The sequence below is a fragment of the Sphaerodactylus townsendi genome, linkage group LG02 (assembly GCF_021028975.2).
Source record: "Sphaerodactylus townsendi isolate TG3544 linkage group LG02, MPM_Stown_v2.3, whole genome shotgun sequence".
NCBI classification, from domain to species: domain Eukaryota; kingdom Metazoa; phylum Chordata; class Lepidosauria; order Squamata; family Sphaerodactylidae; genus Sphaerodactylus; species Sphaerodactylus townsendi.
Genome location: NC_059426.1, coordinates 139724133 through 139751448, shown reverse-complemented (window position 1 = coordinate 139751448; position 27316 = coordinate 139724133). Strand labels below are relative to the sequence as shown.

Genomic DNA, 27316 nt, shown 5'->3' with positions numbered 1-27316 from the left:
TATATTTACTAGCATGATCCCACAGGATCCCACAGGATCCCACACATGGAACAAACATAAATAACTTTGAACTGCATAAAATTCAAAAGCAAAATCCATGTAATTCAGCTGTTACAACTGATCTCAATATGGTTCCTTCCCTGGATTTCAGTTCCTTGCTATATTCTCCAGAATTTATCCATGTGCCCATTTGCAGAACAGAATTTATTCTGTTTTGTGTGCATGTTTTCTGTGTATGCAAAGTTTGTTCTGATGTATGACTGGGACTTATGTTTTTGTGCTGTGCACCTAAATTTGTCAGCCGTGGCTGGTGGTGCAGCAGAAAAATGTGGGGGTCAGCAAAAAGAGATTTGATGTTGTGCTGACATTAGACATCTCTTCCTTCACAAAACTGGCTATAATGTCATTGCATAGAGGTATTGAGTTCTGAATGAATCCTAGAGCATGGCCACACTGTGATGATGTCACTTCTGGTTTGATGCTTAAAGTGATACTGCACATTGACATGGCATTGAATTGCTCCCCCACACACCCCTTGCCAGTCGATGGTGGCAAATGGTCAAGCTGAGTGGGAAACTTGACCTTCCAAAGTGTACCATATTGGGATTCAATAAGGAACTAGAACTAGAAATAGAACATGGAGATCAATATTGTTTTCATTCTGTTGCATTTTGTGTGCTGATGTGCGGAGGTTTGCTTACAAATGACCACAGACTCAGCTTTCATTGGAATGAACTTTGGCCGCAGCTCATTTTATTAAAACCAACATAGGAAGCTGGGCAAGTATAAGGCACATCCTAGCCTCTGGGCAGCAAGCCTGCTGAACCCAGCCCTTGGACAGCAAGCATGCCAAACCCGCCTTTGGGCTGCAAGCATGCTGAACCTGGCATCGCCCCAATCCCTATTGGGGAATTGGGACAGAAAGTTACTAGATGCCACCTGAGTGTGTGCAAATTACATGGCACCCCTTCCTGCAAGGGGTAACGGGCTCCCTAGCAGAGCCTCTGCGGCTTGCCTTATTGAACCTGCACCCCACCCCCAGACCTCTTATTGATGCCCCCAGCCATGAGGAGACCTGGCATACAAACTCAGCCTCCCCATAAAGGATGTGCTCCAAAAATCTCTTCAAATAGATTTGAACAAGGCAATAACAAGGCAAATGAAACTCAGGGTGAAAAAGGGTAATGTGATACACATCGGGATGAAAAAAAATCCTAAATTTAAACATATACTAATAGAGTCTCAATTGATGATTACTGTGAAAACAGAAGCTGAAAACAAAAGAGGCAGTGTATATTTTACTTCTCAGAAGGCAAGGAAATAACTACAGTCCAAGCTGAAATGTATTTTGAAAGAAAGAGCTGCAATTTATATACATGGTCAATATCCATGACCGATGTTATGAACATCCATTTTTAAGTGTAAAATATCTTGTATGAACTAATCGTTAGAGGGGACCAAAAGCAGGTCTACAAACTATCCTGGTGAACCCATAGTGTTTTGATTACAATATGGCAGACTGAGAGAACATATACAGCAGCATAGCTCAGGACAGGCAGAGCAAATAGCTTCAGATTACTCAAACAATTCAGTCTGTAGATCAGAGGAGAATCATTCCCTCCCCCAGACCACGGTCCTGAAATCTGTCAGGGTTAGTCTAGAAGAGTACATAAGAAGTGTAATGAAGTATTTCAACACCTGCATTTCCCTGACAGAGTATTTTGAACAACCTTTAATGCAAATAAATACACGTGATTAACTCTGTATATAAAGTTATCACCACTTGATTTATCCTTTGCAGTTGTGGCTGAACTGTGCATATAAAAAGCATATCTCAAACCTTTACCTAAAGAGAACCACTGATAACAATTAGAATGAATGACCTGATACACTGCCAAAATGTGAATTGGCTGCCAGATTTTTCATGCGTGTTTACATATTTTATTTTGAATTCAGAGTCCTGTATTTCCTAAATGAAGATTGGGAAAGGCAATGGCAAACAATCCCGTAAATATAGTCCGCCTGGTAAATGTCATATGATGTGATGTCACTCCCGTGGCTCAGTAATGACCTTGCGCTTACTTTTGTTTCCCAAATGATAGCAACCGTTTCTTCTTCCCAAAGCCTCTTTTAATCAAAGCAGATTTCTTTCCTATACCACATTATGCACTTTGAAGTTTTTGTGGAGTTAGTTAGATCCTCCCATGCTAAGCAGCATATCGGGCAACAAGTGCTGCCAGGATTCCCAGTTGTTTGTTGTTTCCATAACGATTAGGGATTTTACGGGGACGGGTTGCTAGCCCGACATTCAACCCTCCTCCTTTTGCATCTGGGCTTGGGACCAGCAATGGCAGTGTTATTTGTGGAGTAAAAATTAATTTTAGTTAAATGTTTAACTTCCAAAAATGTTCCCTGTGAAAAAATAAATCAGTCTTCCATAAAAACACCATCAAATCACAGCAGTATCTCAGATTGATGGTTTGCATTGATTAGTTTAGGGGATTCTTGATATGAGGTCCTGTACCTGGCACTATACAGGTGCAACTTTGGGATATGGGGCATGTGTGTCAATCCAGGTGTCTCATTAGCACTGAAGAAACAAAAGTACAAAAATAGTGCATCCCAGCTCTGTGTGAAGTCATCTTTTAAAAGAGCTCAAGGGCAATTAAGCTTAATAATTCTTCCAGTGATGTAAAGGGAACCACGGCTTTTGTCAGGCAGCCATATGCTGAATCATTATCAGTGTAAATATCCTATATACACAGTTGCTAAGAAATCCAAATGTGCTCATGAGCGTGAATCTCTTAGCAGCCATAGAAATATTGGTTTTCTTCCAATTTCTGTGAATCAAACTGCAGGGGTCTATTTTGTGAAGTGAGCGCTGCAGGATTCACACAGCTGTAGAGAGCAAGCAATAAGTGCCTGATCCAACTGAAACAATTCTTAAGGCCAGCAAAGCAAGTCCAGCACAAAGCTTTCTTTTCAAAACTGTTGTTTTCTGTTTTCCATACTCTTGAATTGTATTGATTACACAAAAGATGGCTTCCTGATTCTGCTTTCCCTAGCTCAGGGAGTAACTATAAATAGTAGCTTGTGCTTCTTTTGTAACTTGTAAATACTTCCAGGAAAAATAAGAAAAGAGTAAATTGTCTTACTTTAGTCTGAGGAGGACAAATGAAAATGGGCCTATTCATTCGCAATGTTTCTGCAATCCCCAAAGTGACTGGGTCTGTATTGGAGAAGACTGGATTTGACACTGAGTGAATAAATAAATACTTTTGTTTATGCTCTCTCAACAAAAGAAAAAACCAAAATTGTAACTTCATTCACCACTGTCTTTGTTTTAGAATACTCCATTTGAGTCCTAGTGCCTACCTAGTTCTGTATAATTGTTTCCATACATGTGATTTCAGAAGTGCAACTCCAGATTTCAAATAACTTGTTAATCAATACAAAGGAGAACAGCATTCTCTGAATGCTGAGTTGCTCAGAGGAGGAAATTTACTTTGAGATAGGGGTGTGAGCTCTTGGCAGATAACATATAGCAGACTTTGGGGGCAAAGACTCAGAAGTGCCTCCTCCCAACATCATCACTTCTGGAAATATAATGGGAAGTGACATTGCTAGTGCTGTAGCATTCACCTGAATATCTGTGGTTTACCACCGAGTCTCAAATAAGGGCTAAAGTTGCTGGCAATGCAGTTATGTCACTTCTGGCTATGTGGCTGGAAATGACAGCATGGTGTTGGGAGATTCCATTCTGACATTTCTATTTTTCCTCTGCTGCTTGACAAAGTGAGAACAGATAAGGGGGTTGAGGGAGTTCCTCCAGTTCCACTTGGTAAGTGGCAACCCTAAATTGTGGTTCTTTTATTACCCCTGCAGTACAAACAGAAATTATTAAAACTAGTGAAGTCACCTCAGTTTGATTAAGAATTTGATTTGGCAAATGTAGCCATTTTCCAAAAATTCTGAATTTGAGACCTAATCATGTTCCCAATGACTTCATTACTACAGGGTTTAAAAGCTCTTCCATGAACTTGCCTATTCAGTCTCACCTCTTCTTCCCCTTCCCATTTACCTAGCCTGGCGGTTGTAGCAAAGACAATAGGGGAGGCCATTCTTTTCCCAAGTTCCTTCCCTGAAGCTTTGGGTAGTTGTGCAATGGCAACTGTGGAGAAAAATCTTCACCTTTAGTTTTAAAACGTTTATTTCTCCTAACAGAGAACATAAAGAAGAGCAGCCAATTGTTCTCTAGCCTCACCCAGCAGTGGTTTTGAAACTGCCCCCCCTTCAGCCAGAGATATTGGAATAGTCAAGTCACACCTCCAAGTGGAAGCTGGTACCTTGAAGTGGATAGAGATGTGGGAAGTGAAAGATACTAGAAGGTATCACCCCTGAGGTTTCAGGAAAGCCTTCTTTGACTTGAGGTAGAAATAGGCAATGTATATAATATAATACAGAAATAATATAATACCTTGATATGGAGTGGGGAGTTCTCTTTGGATGGCTCAATCTGAAAAGAAGGAGCTCTCACTCTTGGGCTCCTGATGAAGACTGCTGAAGTAACTTTTAGAGCACTACAACACTGTAAGTTAAAAAACCTGCCTAAGTCATGTACAGAGTGAGAGATGGAGGAATTGTGTGTTCACACATCTCTTTGAATTCCTTGCTTGACGTATTGCCATGCTAAGAGAATGCATGTATCTTAATTTTAATAACTGTGACAGTGGTATCAAAAGAGGGAGGAAAAAAACCCTCCAAAGATCAGGAAAGCCAAGGGAGTGATGTGATGGGGAGAGACAGATGCCTCAAAAGGCAGGTCAGTGCAGTGCCCACTGATCTTTGAGGCTGATAAGAACATAAGAGCGAGCCTGCTGGATCAGACTAGAGTCCATCTAGTCCAGCACTCTGCTACTCACAATGGTCCACCAGGTGCCTTTGGGAGCTCATGTGCAGGATGTGAAAGCAATGGCCTTCTGCTGCTGCTGCTCCTGAGCACCTGGTCTGCTAAGGCATTTGCAATCTCAGATCAAGGAGGATCAAGATTGGTAGCCATAGATCGACTTCTCCTCCATAAATCTGTCTAAGCCCCTTTTAAAGCTATCTAGGTTAGTGGCCATCACCACCTCCTGTGGCAGCATATTCCAAACACAAATCACACGTGTGAAGAAATGTTTCCTTTGATTAGTCCTAATTCCCTCCCCCCCCGCCCCCGCCCTCATTTTCAATGTATGCCCCCTGGTTCTAGTATTGTGAGAAAGAGAGAAAAACTTCTCTCTGTAAACATTTTCTAGCCCATGATGCACATCAGCAGCTGCCAGCATACTAACTGTGCAATCCAATGTGTGTGTTGGGGGGGGGGGAGTACCAGTGCTCACTGCACCTTCCCTTCTCTTCCCCTTCCCACAACAGAAAGGTAAGTGGAACTGAGAGAGTTTTGAGAGAACTGTGACTAACTCAAGGTCACTTAGAGGACTTCATGTGGAGGAGGAGGGGACCCATTTAGTCATATTAGAGTCTGCACTTGTGTGTAGGAGTGGGCAAATCAAACCTGGTTCTCCAGAGTAGAGTCCTCTGCTCTTAACCACTATGTCATGCTGCTACTCTGAAGAAGGCTCAAGTGTTCAGATTTTAATCTGATTAATATTACTGGATGGATAACTTCATATTCGGAGCCAGGCAAGAACAAACATTAGAGATATAACTAGTTAGAATTCTGTGTTCTGCACATTTGTTGGAGGCAACTATAAGAGTAAATTAAGTTATTTTGACTTGTGCAAAGGTTCTTCACTTCTATAGGTAATGGAAGGGTCTCGCTTGGGCCCAATTCCAAAATAATCATTTGAACTGAGTTCCTGGGCCAGTTAAGAGACCTCCCAAAGCTTCAGCACAGTTGTTCTGGTTGCTGTTCTAGTGCAGAGTCTCTGAGTTATGCTGAAGTAAAGGATTAAAAGATGCCCACATTCTGGTCCTAAAAGCTTTAATGTCTGTTGGTTTTTTTTGGGAAGTCTTGTTTATGAGTCCACTGCACTATTTTTCATTAAATCCATGTGAGTGAAGTTTTAGTTTTGGTCCCTCTGTCTTCCAGAATAATTTAGTGTATGTATCATGAATCTGTCAGTCCTGGAACGTAGTTTTGAAAAGATTTATATATGTCTGAACCATCATAACAAAGTGCATAAATTCACATAGTAATTCTTACAACACTCATGTACTGTATGAAATTAATTCAGTTTTGTGGCATATGGAAGACTTCTAATGTTAACTTTAGCTTTAACAGTTGGGGGGTTATTCTGACAGACATACTGTTGAAATAAAACTCGGAAGAATGCACATCAGATTTTACAGGTGCACAGAACATTCATTTGTAATGACTAATCGACCTTTTTCTTTAAAGGCTGACATAAAGTTGAAAGGAATGCCTTGTTTACACATGGTGCTGTAGTTTATTGACCAGTACCAAAATGTATGACCAAAAGGAGTTTTTGAACTGCCTGTTTTTGTTTTTTCTGGAACCATTCTCTTTATACCCCTTGACCCTTCAGCTTGGTTTGGACTACCATGAAATGCATTATTATTGGCATTATTTTTAAAAAGAAATTTCTCCAAATAAAGAATTTTGATTTTTTTTAAAAAAAATACACCAGATATTAAAACTGATCTTGAATTACATTTCTGAAAAACAAAATTAAGGGTGCTTACCATCACAAATGTCACGTGTCATAACAGGATAGGCTTTAACGACCCAGTGTCAAAAATACTGGATGCCAGATGGAGTGGCAAGCAACAGGGAGGAGGGATGTCAGCTGGAGAGCACAGTTGGAATGATGTCATCACTCAGCACCAAATACACAGCTGGCTGTAAATTGGGCGTGAAGGATTCGGAGGGGGAAGTAAAGCCTAGGCAGAGCAGCAACAGTAGCTGTGGCCACATCAGAATTGTTGGACATCCCTGGCATCATTCATTTCTCTTTTGCTGTTGGGCAAAACTGAGAGCAAGCATGTAGATGCTGGACAATCCTTGGAAGTGCGAAGATAAAATAGCCCTACACTACCCATGCTACAGCTAATGTGCACTTCAATTTCTGTTTGTTTGAGGCATTGCCAAAGGCTTTTGTAGCTGGAATCAACTGGCTGCTTTGGGTTTTCCAAGCTGTGTGGCCATGGTCTGGTAGTTTTTGCTCCAGTATGTCCCTGAAGATGCCATCCATAGATGCAGGTGAAGCATTAGGAGCAAAAACTATCAGACCACAGTCACACAGCCTGGAAAAAGCACAACAGCTGGTTATGTTTGTTTGTTTGTTTAGGGGAATTGTTAATACATGAATCTGCCTTCCATTGAGATTGGCTATTGATCTATCAAGATCAGTATTGTCTATTTTAATTGGCAGCAGCTCACCAAGATTTCAGATCTTTCATGTTATTTGTTACCTGATTTTTGAAAAGTGGAGGTGTCAGGAATTGAACCTGGGAACTTCTGTGATCAAAACAGATGCCCTGATGCGGATCTACATCATTATCAGAGTTTATAGGAGAATTCCCAATCACCTAGAAATCCAGCAAAACAGAAGTATGAAAAGACTGCGGCTCAATGTTTTTTGCATGGATTCATGGACTCATCTAAGATTCTGCATTCCAAAACAAATCTGGCTTAGGCCCTTTTGTTGATACTTACCTTGTCTTTCCTCAGCGGAGTCCTATTTCCTACCATCTGCCTAGAATTCCTTCCAGATCTTGTCTGTTTGTTAGCCCTTTGTCATCCTGGATTCCCTAGACTTGAATATTCCAAAGAATACCACCCCAATGCTGAGCTGACTGGCATTATTCACACACTTGCATATTCTGTGACTGGAATGGTCAACAAATTGTCCTTCTGAAGGAGTTGAGAATGTAACCCACAACAGTTTTCTATTTTTTAAAAAAAGTTGAAAATGTGTTGCTGTACATAGCATGTACACTTATCCACCCACATTTATGATCGAAAATCTACATCACAGCGATAGAAATAGTTTGTTTCTACTATTACTGTACAAATAGTATAATACCCTGTTCAATTAAAAGGAAGTTTCTTCATCTCTACTTAAATTTGTGTGAATCATTAGTGTTTAGGGTAATATACTTCAGCAAGTCCCTCGGTGTAACAAATTGAAGAAAAAAACTAATGTAGAGTTAGGTGTTGACTCTTTGTAGCATTTGCATTAAAAACATCATCAGGTGTGAGTGTTGTGGAGGGGAAGCACTGAAGGGGCATTTTGGAAAACTCGATGTCATCATGCATTTTCAAGCAGACATGGTGAATCTATTAATCATGAAACGAAGACCACCACTGTGTTTGCAGAGCAGAAAGCCAAGCTTTCTTTTCTGGATAATAAATGATCACAGTGCTGGAAGTGAGTCAGACTTGCCAGAAGACAAGCTATCTTTCATTCCAAATTTCTGGATTCACCTGTACATATTCAGGTGCTCAGCAGAAATGGTTTTTGTCTTCAAGGCTGAAAGACCCTTTAGTTTAAATTAGGGGCATTTCACTGGACTTCCCCGAGCAAGTAAAATAAATTTGCTAGTGGTTACAAGTTGTAAAAAGCTGTTAAAATACACAAGTTCTGCCTCATTTCCAGTGAAATGCTGTGACTTAAGAACACTCGTTTATTGTTACCCAGTATGCTGCCAGACTGTCCAGGTACGTGTAACTGGATATCCTTTGGTATTGCTTTAAGCATTTCATTATCATTTACGGGTTGTTTCGAAGGACAAGGAGGAAAAAAATCCCAAAGTCCCTGGAGAGAAGTGCTAACTAACTTGTGGCAGTGCACAGCTGAATGCATTAAAAAAGAAAAGACAGAAAGAAAGAATAAATGGACTCCATTTGACCTTTGACTTAGGAGGGCCTTTCTGGCTTTTTATTACTGTGGAAACAGGTTCCCTTAAATGGCAGCCCCATCAGAGGTGAGATGTGTAAAATAAGCTGTTATGTAATGAAACATGAAGAGACGTACGTGAAATATGAAAAGCTTGACTAGGCAAGTCAGGCTGTGTCAACAATTCATTAAGGACATCTATCATAGTCCAACACTTGCACCCCGACTGAACGTTAGATATGTAGTAAGCAGAGTGAAGTCTTGCTATTCACCACAGGGTGTTTGTTGTGAGGGGAGAGGGGCAAGGAGATTGTAAGCCCCTTTGAGTCTCTATATAAATCCAAACTCTTCTTCTTCTAACATAATACTCTCATATGAGTTATGAAAGGCCTTGTAGGTGAATTGTCTTCTGGCTTCAGCAAGGGCTCTTTACTATTCTCGCCTTCCGGATTTTATTACATTTTAAATTACAGAATATTTTTCATGGTGGTCATCCTTTGACTATCATCTTGATGGTTTCAGTTCTTCCATTAAGGACAGACATTCTGTAAATAATGTAAGATACTGGGTGGGTATCACGTTTTCAAAAGGGTGACCATCTCATGCTTCATGCAGGAGGCTCAGGGCACTGATGGAAAATTATTTGTATGTTTTTTTTACGTGAATATTTTTGTGCTGCCTTTTGATACCAGGCTGTCCTGAAGAAAATAATTTCAAAGACAAAAACATTAATTGCATGCAGTTTACGAGCACTTAATTTGAAAGTACAACTACATTCTAAAACCAATGGCCATAAATGTATGCACAACTGGTCAACAATAGATGAAAACTATTAAAATATCTCCTACATAAAGACAAGTCAGTCTTCAAGAAATCTTCCTTCAGCTTTGACAGGTGCCAGGAGTCCATGGGTTCCAACTCCTAGTTTGGAAATACCTGGAGATTTCAGGGTGGAGCCTGGGAGGGTGGGATTTAGTGTATAATGCCATGCAGTCCACCTTCAAAAACAGCCATTTTCTCCAAGAGAAGTGGAATAAATTTAAAGAAAGAAGACATTTTAAAAATTCTGTAGAAGAAGAAAAAGAGTTTGTATTTATATCCTCCCTTTCTCTCCTGTAAGGAGACTCAAAGGGGCTTACAAACTCCTTTCGCTTCCCCCTCACAACAAACACTGGGTGGGGCTGAGAGAGCTCCAAAGAACTAGCCCAAGGTCACCCACTGGCATGTATTGGAGTGCACAAGCTAGTCTGGTTCCCCAGATAAGCCTCCACAGCTCAAGTGGCAGAGTGGGGAATCAAACCCAGTTTTCCAAAGCAGAGTGCACCTGCTCTTAACCACTATACCACGCTGTAGTCTGGAGACCATTTGTGAGATCAAATCTCCAGACTTCACATTTAGGATGACAGTCCTGGCTTATTTGTGTCTGTGAACAGAAACCTTTTGATTAGTAAATGAATGGTGACTGGGCATTTTCCTTTAAACTTTTGTTTTTCTGAATTGGATCCAGGAATCTGACCATATAAGGTGAGTGGATTTTTGCTGCATTCCCCTTCACCCAACCACCCTTTCCAGTCCCTGAATTCATCACCCTGTGCAGGTTGGGGGTTATCATGAAAAAAGGGGGGACAAAATAATGTCATCTTCTCTTTTCTGAAAGTGCATTTCCACTGACAGAAGATGGAAAGAAACAAAGAATGGATTCTGCCTCCTTTCCCTTTCACAGAAATCCCCATGTGGCCCCAGTAATAAACATTTCAGGGGTCAGAAATGACTGCTTGGTGGAGGGGTACACAGCAAAAAATCTTCATCTTCCAGCATCTAGCTTTGATAGATCACTGCATCTAACCTGCTGTCTGGAAATTATTAGATGTCACTAGATTTACTGACATCATTTGGTAAGATGACATGGTGTTTGTTTTTCCAGGATGAAAAGAAGAGTGTCATCTGAAAAAAGAGGATCACTGTCTTCCAGGACTAATTTCAGCTTGGGTGAATTTGTTTGCATCAGCAAATTGCACAGTAGATAAATTCCCTCCATGCCTTCATGCATGATTAATAAAATATCCTTTGACATAATTGCCTAGGGATTGGAATGCACGTCAATGCCTCATTTCCCACCCTGGCCTCCCTAGGAAGGGCTCGGCGGCCTGCAGGGAGGCTAGGGGCGGGGCTCGGCAGCTGGCTGCAGGTGGCTTGGATGGGTGCTGTGGCAGTAGGCCAGCTCCTGGCCTACCTGGGGGGTTGGGAGCCAACCTGCGGCCACAGTGATCAGCTTTTAGCCGGCAAGCAGTGCCCTGGCACAGGGGAAGCCATCGGGTTTCAGCCAGGTCACCACGCTACAGGAGAGACCGGGTGCAAAGACTAGACTGGCACCAGGCACCCCCCACCCATAACGAAATGACATGTGCCCAGGGACACGGGATACCCCATGTCACCATTAGCGGAATGCCACTGTGATGGGACCCACCCTGACCACAACACAAATGCCCACATACCTATATTTTGTATTAATCAACATGTTGAAGTTAGGGGTATGGACAATGGATGTATTCCTATTCACCATTCCAGTATATATAGAGTGAAATATCTTAAACCATAGCATAAGATATGTCTGGAGCATATGTATTTTAAAAATGCTGAATATCCACAATGGATAGCCTGGTACCAACCTACCTTAAGGACTGCCTTCTCCCATACAAACCTATCCACTCACTACAGCCTCCCTTGACGACCTTGCTTGGTTGTTGCTGCCATCTGAGGCTAGATGGGCAATCTCACTCCCTAGGGAGTTTCATCTGTCTCTTCGTATAAGTATCATATGCCAGCAGCTGAAGACTTTGTTTCATGTGGCATGCCACAGTAATGGTTATTGGCCCTCCTTCTAGCGGTGTTTGTTTATGTGTTTGAATTTCATATTTTAATTGCATTTTTCATTGTTTAAATTGTTTTTTGTATTTTTATATTCACTGCCTTGTCCTTGTGGACTTTAATTGCAAGGAAAAGTAGTGTGCCAGAAAGCAGATAGTATGACCAAATCAATCAGAAGAGCAGAAAGTATGACAAAAGGAACAAATCTCTCTCTCTCTCTCTCTCTCTCTCTCTCTCTCTCTCTCTCTCTCTCTCTCTCTCTCTCACACACACACACACACACACACACACACACACACACACACACACACAAACACATCATTCATTCTTTTGGTTACACTACCTGACCTTCTGATTGACCATTTTCCTCCCAGATGTGAATGACTACAACCTTGCTCTGGCTAGCTACATCCACACGAAGGAATGAAAATTACACATAATCCTATTGTTTTTCTCTCTAAAAGTCTGGCTGTCTCAGGTTCTGTAGCTTCCAATTGTGTTACTACCATTAATCCCCGCAATCATTTTTGGGCTTGTTAATCTCAGAGTCCAGCTTGCTAACTGCTACTATCAAATACAAATTTGTGTTCATTTCGCATCTGTTATTCCCAGTCAACCAAGTTATTTCAGATATTACAAAACAATCTAATTGTTTGATTCTGTTTTATATGGTGGGCAGTTTTATATAGGTAGGATAGTTCATTAGGATTTTTTAAAAATAAAGAAAATATATTCTTTCTCCATGTTGACTTCAAGGGATGGAGCTAAAAGTATGTGTCCATTTACAATTAGTGTCTGTAGTCTTATTGGAATTTGTTAATACTATTTTAATCCTTAAAGAATGTTTGCCTTGATTGTGGAGATGTCTTTGCAATGTGAGCCCCCCTCCCAATTTTTCTATCAATATGGAGTGTCCATGCTTAACTTGCTTCCATTGAAATAAATGGGTCTTAAAGGTACTTAACATAGGTCTGCCCCATCAGGTCTCTTATGTCCATACGACTCAGCCAATATCCCTTCTAGTTAAGTTTCTTATTTTCCACTTTGGCCAATCAGATGCTCTGAAATATCCACTGGTCCCCTCAGCTGTTGCCCTTCAGCTGTTGTCTCCTCAGCAACTGGCATTCAGATGTTTACTGCCTCTGAAGATGAAGGGTCAATTTAGCTGCCATGGCAAATAGCTGTTGATGATATAAGTCTACTTCCCATATATTTAATTGGGGGGTTCTTGAGTTCTACTATTTTGGGAAGCAAAGACCTAGTTCTGGCTATCCACTTCCTTTGTACTATGAATAAGTGTAAAACATTTCTTTTATGTTACCTTTTGATAATTTTTCTAAACTGATTGAGCACTAACAAGGGTGGTTGCCATTGCTGGGAAGCTACTGAGACTCCTCTCCTGCATGGTAGAAGCAGTCCCAACATTTCTTCTTTTTCAAGGTGATTGATGGGATGAAATTAGGTCCCACTGGAAGGACAGTGCTCTTTTGGAAAGATTGAATCTTCTCCTCACTTTTGCACCCTCCTAGCAGCAGTGGCTGCTCGTTTTTCTGAGTAACTAGGCAAGATAAAATAAGGAATCAAAGCATAGCTTGCCTGGCATTTCTTACTCCATTGTAACAGTGCTGTAGGATAGTGTCCCTGAACATATGTCTTGGTGTTGTAAGGGGAAAGAAGTTGGAACTGAATCCTGACAATATGGAGGTTATGCTGACTGGAAAGGCAAAGGCTCCGAACTTTTAATGGGGTCCAAGTGTCTCTTGTGGAGGCTTATCTGGGGAATTCAGATTAGCCTGTACACTCCCACACCCGCCAGCTGGATGACCTTGGGCTAGTCACAGCTTTTCGGAGCTCTCTCAGCCCCACCCACCTCACAGGGTGTTTGTTGTGAGGGGGGAAGGGCAAGGAGATTGTAAGCCCCTTTGAGTCTCCTAAAGGAGGGAAAGGGGGGATATAAATCCAAACTCTTCTTCTGCTTCTTCTTGGTGACTTGGTTAAGAACCTAGGGGTGATTCTGGATCCAGATTTATTGTTGTAGAAGCAAGATGATGCACCTGCAAAGGATAATATGGGGTGGGGTGTTGTTGTTGTTTTTTTGCATTTTGTTGAATCCCTGCCTCATCACATGATGTCTTACTAGGAACCTTTGTTGTTAGATTAAAATTTTGTTATTGTACTTTGTAATCTGCAGATTGAATATCTTTATATTCTGTAATCAGCATACTCATTGTCTGAAAAATTCTATCACACTTGAATCTGCTTTCACTCCCATTGAGAAAGGTGGACTATGAATGAAAATTAAATTAAATTCAAAATAATGGGGGCCGATTGGGTAGCATTTTGTTGACCATCACCAGATCCAGTCCTGCCTATATTATGCATGCTAGTCTGCTGACATTAAGAACACATTCAAATATTAATGAATATTTTAAAAGAGCTTATGATAGTGCTGTAGCTACTTTCTAGTGTTTGCTTTCCAGTGTCTGAATCCATACAACTTACCACAGTAACAAATTTATTTCACTTCAATTATAGTGATGTAACAATAACGGTCCAATAATGATTGGAATGCATTTTACAGTTTGTGAAAAGACTGTGTTCCACCTTGTAACTGTTTAAAATAATGGCACCAAGTGTGATGAGACTGGTATATAATATATTATTTCAACAAGAAGGTAAAATGTAGCATCTGGATGAGCAAAGAGTTCTGAATGCATACAGTGTTCTCACTTGCTTCCAGTACTGAGTAGAATTTTGGCATTTGGCATATACCTCCCCATGCAGAAATCCATGCATAACTACTTAGTAACACACCCATACAATCCACAGTCACTCCCTCATTATTGGGGGAGGCATGCATGCAAATCCCGTTGCTATTATGAATCTCTTCTGTCCTTGTTTGTGCCTCACACTTTGGCGCTTTTCACAGCTGCTGCTGTGCTGGTTCTTGTTCCAAGGACTTTGGGGAAAAAAGAACTCTTATAAACAGTGATAACATTGACCTCTTGTGAGTTTGGCTCGAAATTCCTAATTTTGCAATCCATCTGCTAACATAGTTTAAAAATTCAGCATCTTGTCAAAAGAGTTTTATGAATGCAAGATGATCTGAAATTAATCATAATTGTGTAGTAATTCCAGTTCAGATGACTTCATACTTAAGCGTTCAAGATAACCACTAATACAAATCTGAAAGATGAAAACCTGTTTTGTTTTTATGCATCTCACCTTACAAATAAAAACAATCAATAGATTGAATTTTTTTAAAGTTCGATGAGATGAAATCATTCTCACATACGATAACAGTGTGAAATACAAATAATAGAATTGTTTCAAATTCCAAGACAGCTGGCTAAACTATTACTTTGGCAGGGGGGCAATATTATTCCATTCATGATACTTCTTGGAGCTATGTAGTAGGGCTGAAGTACTTAAAACTGTGCTAGAATAACAAAATTCATAAAATTCATAGAAAGGGATGGAAACAAGGAATGTCTAGGGAAACCATAGAGCAACAGTGGAACATTTGTGGTATCCTGGAGCATTACCGAACCATTGGTGAGCCATTCCCATGCACTTCTGATGTGAATGTTGTATAGAGCTTGAGGGTGAGTCTCATACACCTTTCCTCACCACAAATAAAATTTTGAGTGTGAATTAGAACCTAGAGGATCCATGCCCATGTGAATAGGCAACCTAGGATCTCTCTCCCTTTTTTCTATGACAGTTTAATAATAGAAATTAGGCCTATGTGAATAGGAATTTTGTAATTTGGGGTGTACACTCAGATACGACAAACTGAAAAAAGCTACTTTGGCTTTTTTTCAGTAGAAAACAAAAGAGGCCCAATTTTAATAGAGCTGAAAAGACAAACCAATTTCTTTTCTGGATTTTTTTCAGCTTTTTCAGGCCTATTGTTTTTGCACGGTTTGGGAGGGTAATTTTTTTGAAGCAGAACCACCACATTTGCAGTGTAGCTGCAGGTGACTTTCCTGAACCCCCAAGATTGGTGAAGACAAGATCAAGGGGTCCAATTCTATGAGCCCGCAAACAGAGGAAAACTAGATTCCTGTAAAATTAGACCTGCCTGACTCATACTTAGCCAAACTTAGGGACTCACATAAGAAGAAGCACCTGCAGCCGCACTGAAAATTTAGTGCCTCTGCCTCAAAAAAACAGCCCCACTCTCCAGTCTAGCAATTTTAGACCAGAGAACTGAGCTGAGACAAATTTTCCCACTGTTCTCACAATGGTTGGAAAAAATTTCACCAACATGCATTCTTTGGAAAAGAAATTTCAGGGCTATGGGGGAGCTGTTCATTTTAGGTAGGGGCACCAAAAGTTCAATTTAGCTTTAGGTGCCTCTCCACCTGAGAGCTCCTGAGTTTGGTTAAGTTTGGGTCAGGGGGTCTAATTCTTTAGGCACCCATTTCTCAATTTGGGGATAAGAAGATTATCTGGTTGTGGAGTACCCATCCTGGGGAGAAGGGGGAGGGAGGGGAGGGTGGAAGGAGAAGGTAGGGGTAGGGAGGAGGGGGAAGGGGCCTGCCATCTGGTCATGGCACACCCACCCTGAAGGAAGGGGAGGGAAGGGGGAGGAGCCTGTCTGGTCATGGCCCACACACCCTGCAGGGAGAAAGGGAGGGGTCCAATAAAATTGAGTCCAATGAAATTGGTTCAGGGGATCCAATAAAATAAAATTGGACCCCGTCACCCAGTCTTTACTGAATTTGGGAGGGGGTCTTGTAAGGAGAGTCACCTACAGCTACGGTGCTAATTTGGTGGCTCTAACTGAATCTCTCACCCCCAAGCCTCACAAAAAATTATCATCTGGTTTAATAGACCAGAAATTTTTGATACATTGAAAAAGCCAGGAAAAACCTATATCAGTATTGGAATTTGGCTTTTTAAGATTCTCCATAAATTCTGGGGTCTAATAAACCCTATTCTGAAAAACACAGAAAAACTATTGGTGCATACCCATACAGTTTACATTCAAGAATCTGCATGCAGTGATGAAGAATGCTCATATGAAAAATAAATCATACAATCATAGAGTTGGAAAAGACCACAAGCACCATCAAGCCCATCCCCCTGCCATGCAGGAACACACAATCAAAGCACTCCCGACATATGATCATCCAGCCTCTGTTTAAAAACCTCCAAAGAAGGAGACTCCGCCACTCTCTGAGACAGTGAATTCCACTGTCGAACAGCCCAGACAGAAAGGTCTTCCTAAGAGACTGTGTTTTTATCATTGTTTTATCATTTTATAATTCTTGTATTTTTATCATTGTTCGAAGATTTATTGTAAACCATCTTGAATACAATTACTGGTGAAAGATCTGGATGGATTTTTGTTAATAAAAATATTTAAATGGCCAGCAGCTCCTCACAAACTCTTTGAAATGTAGATGCATATTTTGTTTTTTGTATTGAATAACTAAAATATACCTTTAAAGCAAAGGAACCAACTTACATAACTGCAATGGAGTCATAGCAGTTAAACCCCATTAAGGTCCACTTGATCATTAATCATGTCTATGCAGACATTAATTTAACTAATATATTTTGAACTTTCTTAAACATCAGAAATCAAACTAGGTAGATATTTCTTCTACCTTTATCCACTAGGTGACACTACAACCCTTTTACCTTTTTGGTAGAAGACAAAGGTAATGCAAATAAAAGGAAAAGGTAACGTTGAACTGAAGCTTGTTGAATGTGTTCTGTCCAGTTAAACAAATATTAGGTAATATGTATATGGAAATTATCTTTAGCTTTCATATGACTCTTGAGAAATATTCCTCTCCAAACTTCTAGATGATTCACACAGTAGATCTTCAAAACAAAGTTTCTTTTTCCTTTTATTCAAAAGACAATTGCCGAGCCATTGTTGTTGCAGACCAATATCAAAACTGTTAATAATGGGATTTAATAATGGACAGGAATGATGCTTAAGGTAAGAAACAGAGAATGCTTGTACTGTATATATTAGCACACGTTTCTGAGAGGAATGATTAATAATTGGAAGTCTCTATAAAAATTCAAAGCCTGTATAAAATTAGCATTTAAAGCAAGACTGAAATGCAATTATATTTTAATCTTTGATTTTAAAATTGTTTATTTTTTATTTAAATGTAATTTTATAGTGTTAAGCACCTAACTAGGATAATTAATTCATTTTAAGAAATCTTTTTGTTAAAATGCAGTTAACTTGATGTTTAATTGCTTGGAAAGTTTATGAAACTACCTTATTTTTATTGAACTTTATGTGAAAACTTCCCATGAATTTGTATGCGGAAGTTGTAAATTGTGTGTGCGGGGAGTTAACACAATACTGTTGTTTATGAGCTTATTCCTGCAAAATACTAGGTTAGATCTTATGGATCTGTTCCGCTAATGGTGGAGCTTCCATAAGTGGAGTAGTGTCTTGACTTGCTGTGATAAAAGCTCCTTGTGGTGGAAGAAGGCTCCGTCATCGGTGAAAAAGGGTACCACCCACTGTACTTTACTGCCACTATTTATAGAAAGAAGGGTTACTCATGCTGTAGAGGATTATGATCCCATAAATACAAAGTCATGGTGTGTAATATGGCAAGCTTCTCACAGTGTTTCTCACAATATTACTTATTGGTAAAATAAGTATTTTTGCCAATTACGTGAAGTTACAAAGATTAAAAATACTTGTATGCATCACAAATATGTTAGAGGGCTTTTTACATAACCAGTTTAGAATTTTCCACATATGCCAGTACTGCTAGGAATTTAATTTATACAATTATTTTTCTTTATACAGTCCTATGCTTAATATTTTACACAATAATTTTCTTAACCTTATAGTAGTAATTTAAGTTAAAAATTAAATACTGTGTCTAACAACTGATAAATGTGCAGTTCCATGATGATTTTAAAAGACATATCCTTTCTTTTCCCAATGTAACTGCTGGGTCTGCTTTTGGGAGACGAGAACAGTACTGTACAGCGAAAGATGGATTCATTTCCCCTCTCTCGGTTTTCTTGGCTCAAAAAAATGAGCAAGATGCTTTAACTAAATATGAGGTTTTTCCTTGTGGAAATAATCACATCTTGGGAATGACATTTGTCAGTAGCAAAAATGTAGGTCAGTATAGGGTTATTAAGCCTCTTTCTGTCCATATTATATTCTAAAAAAGAGCACCAGCAGTTGCAATGGGAATTTTTAATGGCATCTTTGAACAATATAATGCAACCAAATGTGATATGGAACTCAGGTGGGCAGCTGGATATATGCATTCGTGTAATATGTGCACTCATATCCAACAGCAAATATACATAACATGCTGTTTAATTTCACAGTGTGTAATGATAAGCCATGCTATTATATAATGCCCCAGTGCTTTTCATGGTATTTTGGGTTCAATATACGGCTTGCATTAAGTGAACTTCAGGTGATCGACACTGTCCACTTCTTTTCAGCCTTGTGGAGTGGTCTTGTAAGTTTCCGGTTTACAAACAAAAGCATTATATTTTTTACAGGTAATGGATAAGAAGTGGATAGCTTTACTCCACAGGAATATCCAACACTTAAAAAAAACAAAAACAAAACAGGGTTTCTCCTATTGCAAGAAGTAGCACTCACTACTATTAACAGTACAGTCCATATCAGAGTTACACCCATTTAAGGCCACTGAAGTCAGAAATGGTATGACTCTGCTTAGGATTGCACTGGAAAAGAGCTAAACAAAAAACATAAATGCAAAAAATGTAAAATTTTGTTAGAACAAAACTAAAAACCACAAAATGATATAGCATGAAGAAATTCTGACATGTCTTATTCCTTGCACCCTGAGCAACATTAACTAGGTAGTTACGATATATATCCACAGTCCACCATTCAGAACCAATGTATTAATTGAAAATGAATCACATTTTACAGGAGAAAAAACTTTTCAACTTACGGTAACAAAACAGTGCTGAATAAATATGAAGGCCCCTCAGCAAAAAGTCAGACTCAAGATTCCTGTACTGTGCACGGCAGAGAAGTTACATATCAGCCAGGTGGGAGCATAGGCTTTGTTTTAAAAAGTTCTATAATTTTTCATAGGTTTTCTCTGCAATCCTAAACAGAATTACACATTTCTGAGCCCATTGTCTTTAATGGATTCAAAAAGGGTACAATTCTGTTTAGGATTGAACTGCTAATGTTAGATTTAAGACATTAAATTGCAATTGAAGAATTGGGATACAATCATAGGTCGCTTGAATAAAATATAGGGAATTATTACATATCTTTGTAGATTTTTAATTTCCTTCTGAACAGGTAACATTAAAAGTAACTGCTCTTTTTTTGGATTTATTTAGGTGTAAGTGTAAGAAGTATGTTGATAGAATTGTAGTTGCCATTAGTGCTTTCTTTGTTTTTTAACAAAGGTGCCATTACTTATATACAAGCTTTCACTAGTTTCTCCCTAAGGACTTGGGAGAGCCATCTCCCCACAAAAAGGTGCCAGTACTCATTACCGGTGAGTACCACCACAAAAAGCCCTGGTTACTATTGTCATATTTTCCAGAAATCTCTGTTTTCTGTGTTTATGATTACAGCTGCAACCCTATATTAAGTGCCTTGGAAGTATGCCCCATTAACCTCAATGAGATTTGTTTTTGGCCTAGAATTAGGCTGTGAATCCAATACTTCCAGAAAAAAAAGCTACCACTGTATTGTAAAGCCTTTCCCTTTGCTGCAATGAATCTTCAGCCCACATGTGGTAAAAAATATGCCTTTTCCCTTAGAAAAAAGGAAGCAAGAAGGTATGGATGTCTTCAAATTCAAATATTTTTTTAAAAAATGTATAAAATCAATATTCATTTTAAATATTCATGATAAGTGAAATTTTGATGTGCAAAAACTGTCATACTGGGTTGTCAGCAACTTTGTTGTCAGCAACAAAAGTTTTAGTGCGCCACTTGATATCACTAAGGTTGAAGTCAAGCTCCTCTCTGGGAGGGAATTATCTCTTTAAAGAAAACAGCTGGATAAAGTACAGCACACTTTGTGAGAGGTGGTTGGCCAGTTCCTTGTCCCACTGACCATACTAAAAGAATACCCATGATCAAATTCCAGCATTCCTTCTATGCTGTATAGAGACAAGGGCATGTAAACTAACCTTGATCAGTCTGAATCTCTGAGCTAGATTTTAGAATATGCCATCCATGTAGCAGGGCAATTTTCTTCTATGCCATGGGTATTTTGATTCCCTGAAATATGCTTACATAGTGCAGTTTAAAAAAATGCCTGCTACGAAGATTACAAACTACAATAAACGTTAGCTAGTTGGGAAACTGAATGCCTTGTTTTATGCATGTTGCAATTAAGGAGTTTTTTCACACACTTGTAATTATTCTTACCTGAAAAGTCATCCCAGTACTGTATTATATAGGTTCACAAGTACATGATGACATGATTGTGGTTCTCATCCTCTCTCTCTCTCTCTCTCTCTCTCTCTCTCTCTCTCTCTCTGTGTGTGTGTGTGTGTGTGTGTGTGTGTGTGTTATAGCTATATAATGCAGGGTGAATTGTGTTCCTGGAAAATGTACACAAATTATAATATTTTGGCCTGGAAATCCGAAATTTTCTTTTGATGGGTAGCATTCAGGATGTGTTAGATCTAAGGAGGAAATTGTTTTACATGGTGGAGTGCAATGCAAATATACTCTGAATCTCAATGTCAAGCTAATTGCCATGTTCTCTGTATAAATATAACTAAAATAAATTAGTTGTGTGTGATTAATAAATTGTTTTTGAAAATTATGCTAAAAGAGGTGACATCAAACAAAAGCTGGATAACACAAGGCACTACTTAAGTCTAGAATATCCTTGTGCTGAAATGTTGCTTTATCTGCTTTAAAAATTGAAAGTAGATAAAAATGAATTTGAACTTCCCGTTATTGTATAATTGTATAATTTGAGGTTTGTTGTGTCCTGCTCATAAGTTATTATGACTTCTAGAATTGTTCAAAATGATGACGATATAGTGTAATGGAGGATAAGATATGTAAGTAATTAGGTAGAGGTTGATGGCAGCAAGCTTATGCAAGTTTGACACTAACCCAGGGCCAGTTGTAGAAATAATAATCTCACTATGTAAGTTATGTACACTCCAGATTTAACTGGGATCAGGAATCTAGTTTTCTTAATCATAGGAGCTGTTGTGCTCTAATTCTATTTCCAGTATGACCCATGAATAAGTTGCTATTCTGAGATTAGGCAAGGAATGTTCCCAAGTGACTCCACTATGTTATAATTTTGCACTTTTCTACAGGTGAGAGGGGGAAAAAAGGATCAAGTGTCCAGGTGCAAAAGGAGCATAGAAGCCAGGGAGTAAAAATGTCCGCTGACTTTCCAAAAACAACCGCAGCATTTTATTGGGTACACAATGAAACAGCACAGGCTTTTGGCTAGCCATAGCAAATAAATGTATAAAGGAGAGAGTCAATACAGAGCATTAAGAGCAGCACTGTCTACCTCAACAGGATTTCATTTTTAGAAGCCTAAATCTAAGGCTTCCATTTTTCTGTTGTGGCTCTATTTTACTGGTACTGTTCAGATTAATGTGAGTTCCTAAACCTAATTAGATATGTCTTTGGCAATTTTCAGATTGCCCTTAATGCCTACTACGTATCATAAAAACCACTTTGTACATACTTGGTAAATCATTATGGACAGTGAGTGAATGCTACCCACTTCCAACAGAGGACTGCCTGAAAGTTCAAGGTGCATTTGTAGATAAAAATTGAGATAGTTATAGAGCCCTAAGAATAAATTGAGAGGGACTAAACTACACTGCATCAAAAACAATTCTTTTCCTATTAAAATACGTCTATTTTTGCCATGAAAAACATTATCTCTTTTCTCATGATTTCCTTTTACACCGCACTGGGACATTTTTATTTCATAAGAGGCCAACTTCCATTGACCTCAGTAAAACAGGACCAGGCCAGGAGTACAATCCACTACTACGTTTCTTTTCAATCATTTAGTAAAATAACAACTAGAATTGAAGAATCCCAAATGGAAGCTCTGTTTCTTTCCATTAGATTCTTTCAATAAGACAACAAGAAATTAATATAGTCTTACAGAAAAACAAATATAAAATGGGAACGGTACATCTAGTAAGTGATACATAAAGTGGAGGGGGAAAACTTTATACATTATGAATATGTTATTCCAGTCTGAATTTTCAGTTCTACTGTTTTTGTAAAAGAGAAATGCATGCATTGTTTTGTAAATGAAAAATAAATAGTTGTACTGTTTATTTGAAGGCTTTTGGTTTCAAAACGATTCACTTGACTGAACCACTGATACAACAATGAAAAATGAAATAATGAGGAAAAAAAGTCTGAGAAACTACACAAAAGGAAACTGAACATTGTGATTCTCCTGTAGGGACACAAAGACTGAGTATCTGTGCTTGGAAGGTTATTAAAAGTGCTCAGTAAGCCCCCCCCTCCTCGCAATAATATATTCAGGGTTTCCTTTTGTTATTTGGTAATTAATTTGTGAATAGTCATTTGTAGCAATTATAGAATGAATTTAATTTTGCCCCTAGTCCTTTTAATACTGTATGCAATTGTGTGTGGCATATTTGTTCCAATCATTCAAGTGAAAACATATGACTGTAACTTTGACGTTTTCTGTCTGAAAAATACTAGATAGATTCACATGCTTGTGTAGCTCTGTAGAAGCCAGTGTGCAGAATTCAAAGTAGTTTTTATGCAGATAGAAGGCTCTTCACTTTTGTAGGATTAGGGTACCCGCAATTACTCCTTGAGTTACAGTTTTCTTACTGCATCCTACATTGCCCCTGAAGATCCTCTGACCCTCAAGATCAGGGTTTCAGGTGGCTACAGAAGATAGCAGGATCCGGGGGGGAAACTGTACCATGAGCATAACATTGTTAGTGATTCTTTGAAACTAACTTATGGATTCGTTGGTTTTGTATGCTTATTACAGAAAAGTAAACTTACTTGGAAGTAAGTTCAGTTTCAAATAACGAGGTGCATTGTTATAAGTTACAAATCGAATAATTCCAAGCAGAATTACACTCTTCAGTGAATTTTGAAGGGTGTACCTTTGCTTAAGATTGCACATGTATTCTGTGTTTAAAATGTTAGAATGTTTCCAAAAGATTGTAAATCCAATACATTAGTGTCTGGGTTCCCCACCCCCACCCCATTCATTTTTCCAGTATTTCCATTAGAAATAATTCAGAAAATGTACATGTTTAATTTTAAAAAGTTTACTTCTTCATATGCCTAAGTAGTAACAGCAGGATTTGGGGCAATTGGTAAAAAAAAATTATAAACAAGGAAGCCACAACAACAATAATAAAATTAGCTTGTGATTCTATGTTTTCTTTAATTTGAATTCTTTCTCATTTTGCTTAAATGAATGTAGCAAACCCTACTATTATGTTTTCAAGTTTTATAAAATTATAATTAAAACAGTATTTTTCTCAAAGCAAAAGGAAAACTGACCATGTCATCCTTGCACGGCATTCCAAACAAGAAACAACTTTGACCATTTGTGATGCCTCTTTTAAACCATTTGTTGTCAACCCTGGAACTTCAGGTTTCTTTGTAAGAACATCCCTTGTTTTGAACTCATCTGCTTCTTATGACTGTATTCAATATGTTTCCAAACTTCCCTAGAAAGCTAAAGCAGAATTCTTATGACTCAATTTGCCTGTCCTTTAAAGACCATGCAAGGAACAACAGAATGAAAACATTAGAACCGGATAGGCAGAAAGAGAAACAAATTCTTAAAAGAAGCATTCCAATCCATTTAGCAGTTTCACAAGTCTTAATGAGATAACTCATCGTCAAGCTTATTTGTTACTTTCAGGAAGTGCACCTCACATAAATGAAGGAATTATTTGAAGAAGGATCACGAAAGGGTGGGGACTGTTTGTGATTCAGCTTGGGAAAGGTAGATACAGAATTTGCTTTGGTGTTCGGTAACCCACTAGTATGGGTTGTCTGTGGTGTGGCTATCTGGTCTTTATCTGGTGTGATTCATGGCTTGTGAACTGAGAAGATAGAAAACATTTTAGAAACTGATACCTTCAGAGTTCCAACAGATCATACAGCCCTTAGTGCAGGAAGGAATTCTTAAGCTAAGTAATCACTTAATTAAATAATGCATTAAAAATAAGTTGGGCAATTGCTATTTAAAACATTCCAATCCATGTATTTACTTGCTGTGTTTAAAAAGCTGTGACAAAGAGAAAGTCTGATATGTAATGTGTGTGATATTTCCTTTTTTATTTATATTCCATTCCTGCCACTATGTATTCAGAGCAGTATACATTCCATTAATTTCTTTTATCCTGACAGCAGTCTGGAAGGAAGTGTTACATCTGTTCAAAGGCACTTAGTAAGAGAACACAGAGAAGGTTACACTTGCATGTAATCCATCAAATTTAAGACAAGTATCAGTGCAATCCAAAGAACAGGTTTCTGGGTATAAGTGTCACTGAGGAGACCTGAGTAGGTCTCTGAGTAGAACTGCTTAGATCACTCTGTACATTGTCCATTTTCAGAAACCTTTTGCTTGGCAAACGGAACAGAGCTGTTTATCCCCTCTTCATTTCATCAGTGACTGCCACAACGAGGGATGTCCAATTGCTCTTCTGTTTGCATTGTAATTTGCTTGCACATGTGAACAGTATCCTCAAATTATATAAGCGTGAAATTTTTAAAATGTTTGGCAAATATGCATTCATGCGCTGTTTTCCTCATCTTTCAACTTAATTGTACATTGTTATTTTCTTTAAGGTATTTCATTCCCATTGTTAATGTAAGCAGGAGTGAAGAGGTGCATAGTATCTTCCTGTTCTCTGTTTGCCTAACTATATTTCTCAGGTCTGGATCACAATGGTGATCCCCTCCCACCCCTCCATTCATCAAACTCACCAGAGAGTTTGTAATAATTTACAAAAAAGAGTGGTTTCCTTGGTTGCATCAATTGTGCTTGCCTGGGATAGGGAGTCAGAACGGGGGAAGGAGGTATCCCCAGAGTTCCAGCCTTATTCATTTCAACTCCTTGCCTGATTCCCAAATCTTGAGAGTGTTTGTGTTCATTTATATTAATTGGATTTCTGTAGTCTCACACTGCTGCCTGGGAAATGCACTTCAGTTAACTAGCATGAACTCCCCTGACTGATTAATGCTGCCATCAGTGCAAATACAAGCATCATGATAATAGGGCATTCACAGTGCAACAAACCTGTAACTCATGAATGTGCAGCACCAGCAGCTACCCAATCAGCTGCTGAGTTGCATGCTTCTACTGCGCAGATACTATCTGAAAAATAACCCTGGAGACATAATTTGAGACCCCAAAGACCAAAGGTCAATTGGCCCAGAGAACTGGTGGTACACTCGTAAAAGAGAATTCATGTGTATTCCCAAGCTTTCCTGATAGCAATGTGGTAATTTTAAATTGTGAGCAAGTCAAAGAGATGTTCAACTCAAAACGAAAAGGCATTTACAAATCAGGTAAATGTACATGTTGATTAACCTTTGGTTAAGTTCTCAGCATTGCTAGTATAGTTGCATGGGAGCTGTCTAGATAATTAAATGTCTAATTTTGCACATTCTATGGTAGAGTTTAATTTTTATTTTGCATACTGCACAACAGCTAGTATTGCCAGTTCCGAGTTGTGAAATTCCTTAGGATTTGGAAGATGCACATCAGAGGAGAGGGGATGGTTTAGAGAGGAAGGACCTCAGTGGGAAGGGAAGGGTTTGGGAGAGAAAAGACCTCAGTACATCTCCAAAACAGCAATTTTTTCCCCAGGAAAGCTGATGTCTATAATCTGGAAATGAATTGTAATTTGGGAGATCTCCAGATCCCAACCCAGAGGTTGGCAACTGTAATATCAGTCCACTTTCACACCTTGAAGGCTGTTCAAAAATACTTTGCAAGGCAATATCGGAATGCTGCAATTTAAAGGAAAACTGTCAGTTGTCTGTTATAGGATACGTGCAGAGAAGAAGCCCCTGGAATCATAGAATCATAGAGTTGAAAGAGACCACAAGGGCCATGCGGTCCAACCCCCGCCATGCAGGATAGCAAAACCAATCTCTCCCAACAGATGGCCATCCAGCCTCTATTTAAAAATCTTCATAGAAAAATAGACTCCACCAACCTCCAAGACAGCATATTCAAGGGTGTAGGGAGGGGGCCCCTGAGGGGGCTCAGGTTCCTGGCTCAAGTTAAATGTGTCACATGGGGCCACTAACCCCCATCCCTTCTCCTCCCAGAAGTGAGGAGCTGGAGGAGCATTGTGCTGCCTGTTGCCTTCTCCTCTTGTGCCCCTGCACTAGCCTCCGCCTTGGACTGTTGCTGCTGTGGGCCGCCCACTCACCTCTGCTGCCACTGCCACCTGCTGCCTGCTCTCTGCATGGGCTTCAGCCTTCCACCTCTCCCCCAGTTGAAAGGTGCCCCAAGAGGTGGTCAGCAGGTGCAGCTGGAAGAGTAGTAGTAGTAGTAGTAGTAGTAGTAGTAGTAGTAGTAGTAGTAGGATGGATTTATATCCCACCTTTCT

At 39.2% G+C, this 27316-nt stretch overlaps 1 protein-coding gene across 4 annotated transcripts in view; it reads left to right on the top strand.

The window, feature by feature from the left end:
• Nucleotides 1-27316, top strand: part of SLC25A21 (solute carrier family 25 member 21) — a 346209-nt gene that overhangs the window by 137407 nt on the left and 181486 nt on the right. The window contains exon 1 of one of the 4 annotated variants that reach the window (XM_048487004.1): nucleotides 17656-17688. The exons of 2 other annotated variants lie outside the window; for them this stretch is intronic. The gene's annotated coding sequence lies outside the window, so the exon portion shown is untranslated. Of the gene's footprint in view, nucleotides 1-17655; nucleotides 17689-27316 lie in introns of those variants that run through there. One more of the 4 variants, XM_048487005.1, reaches the window with a different exon arrangement.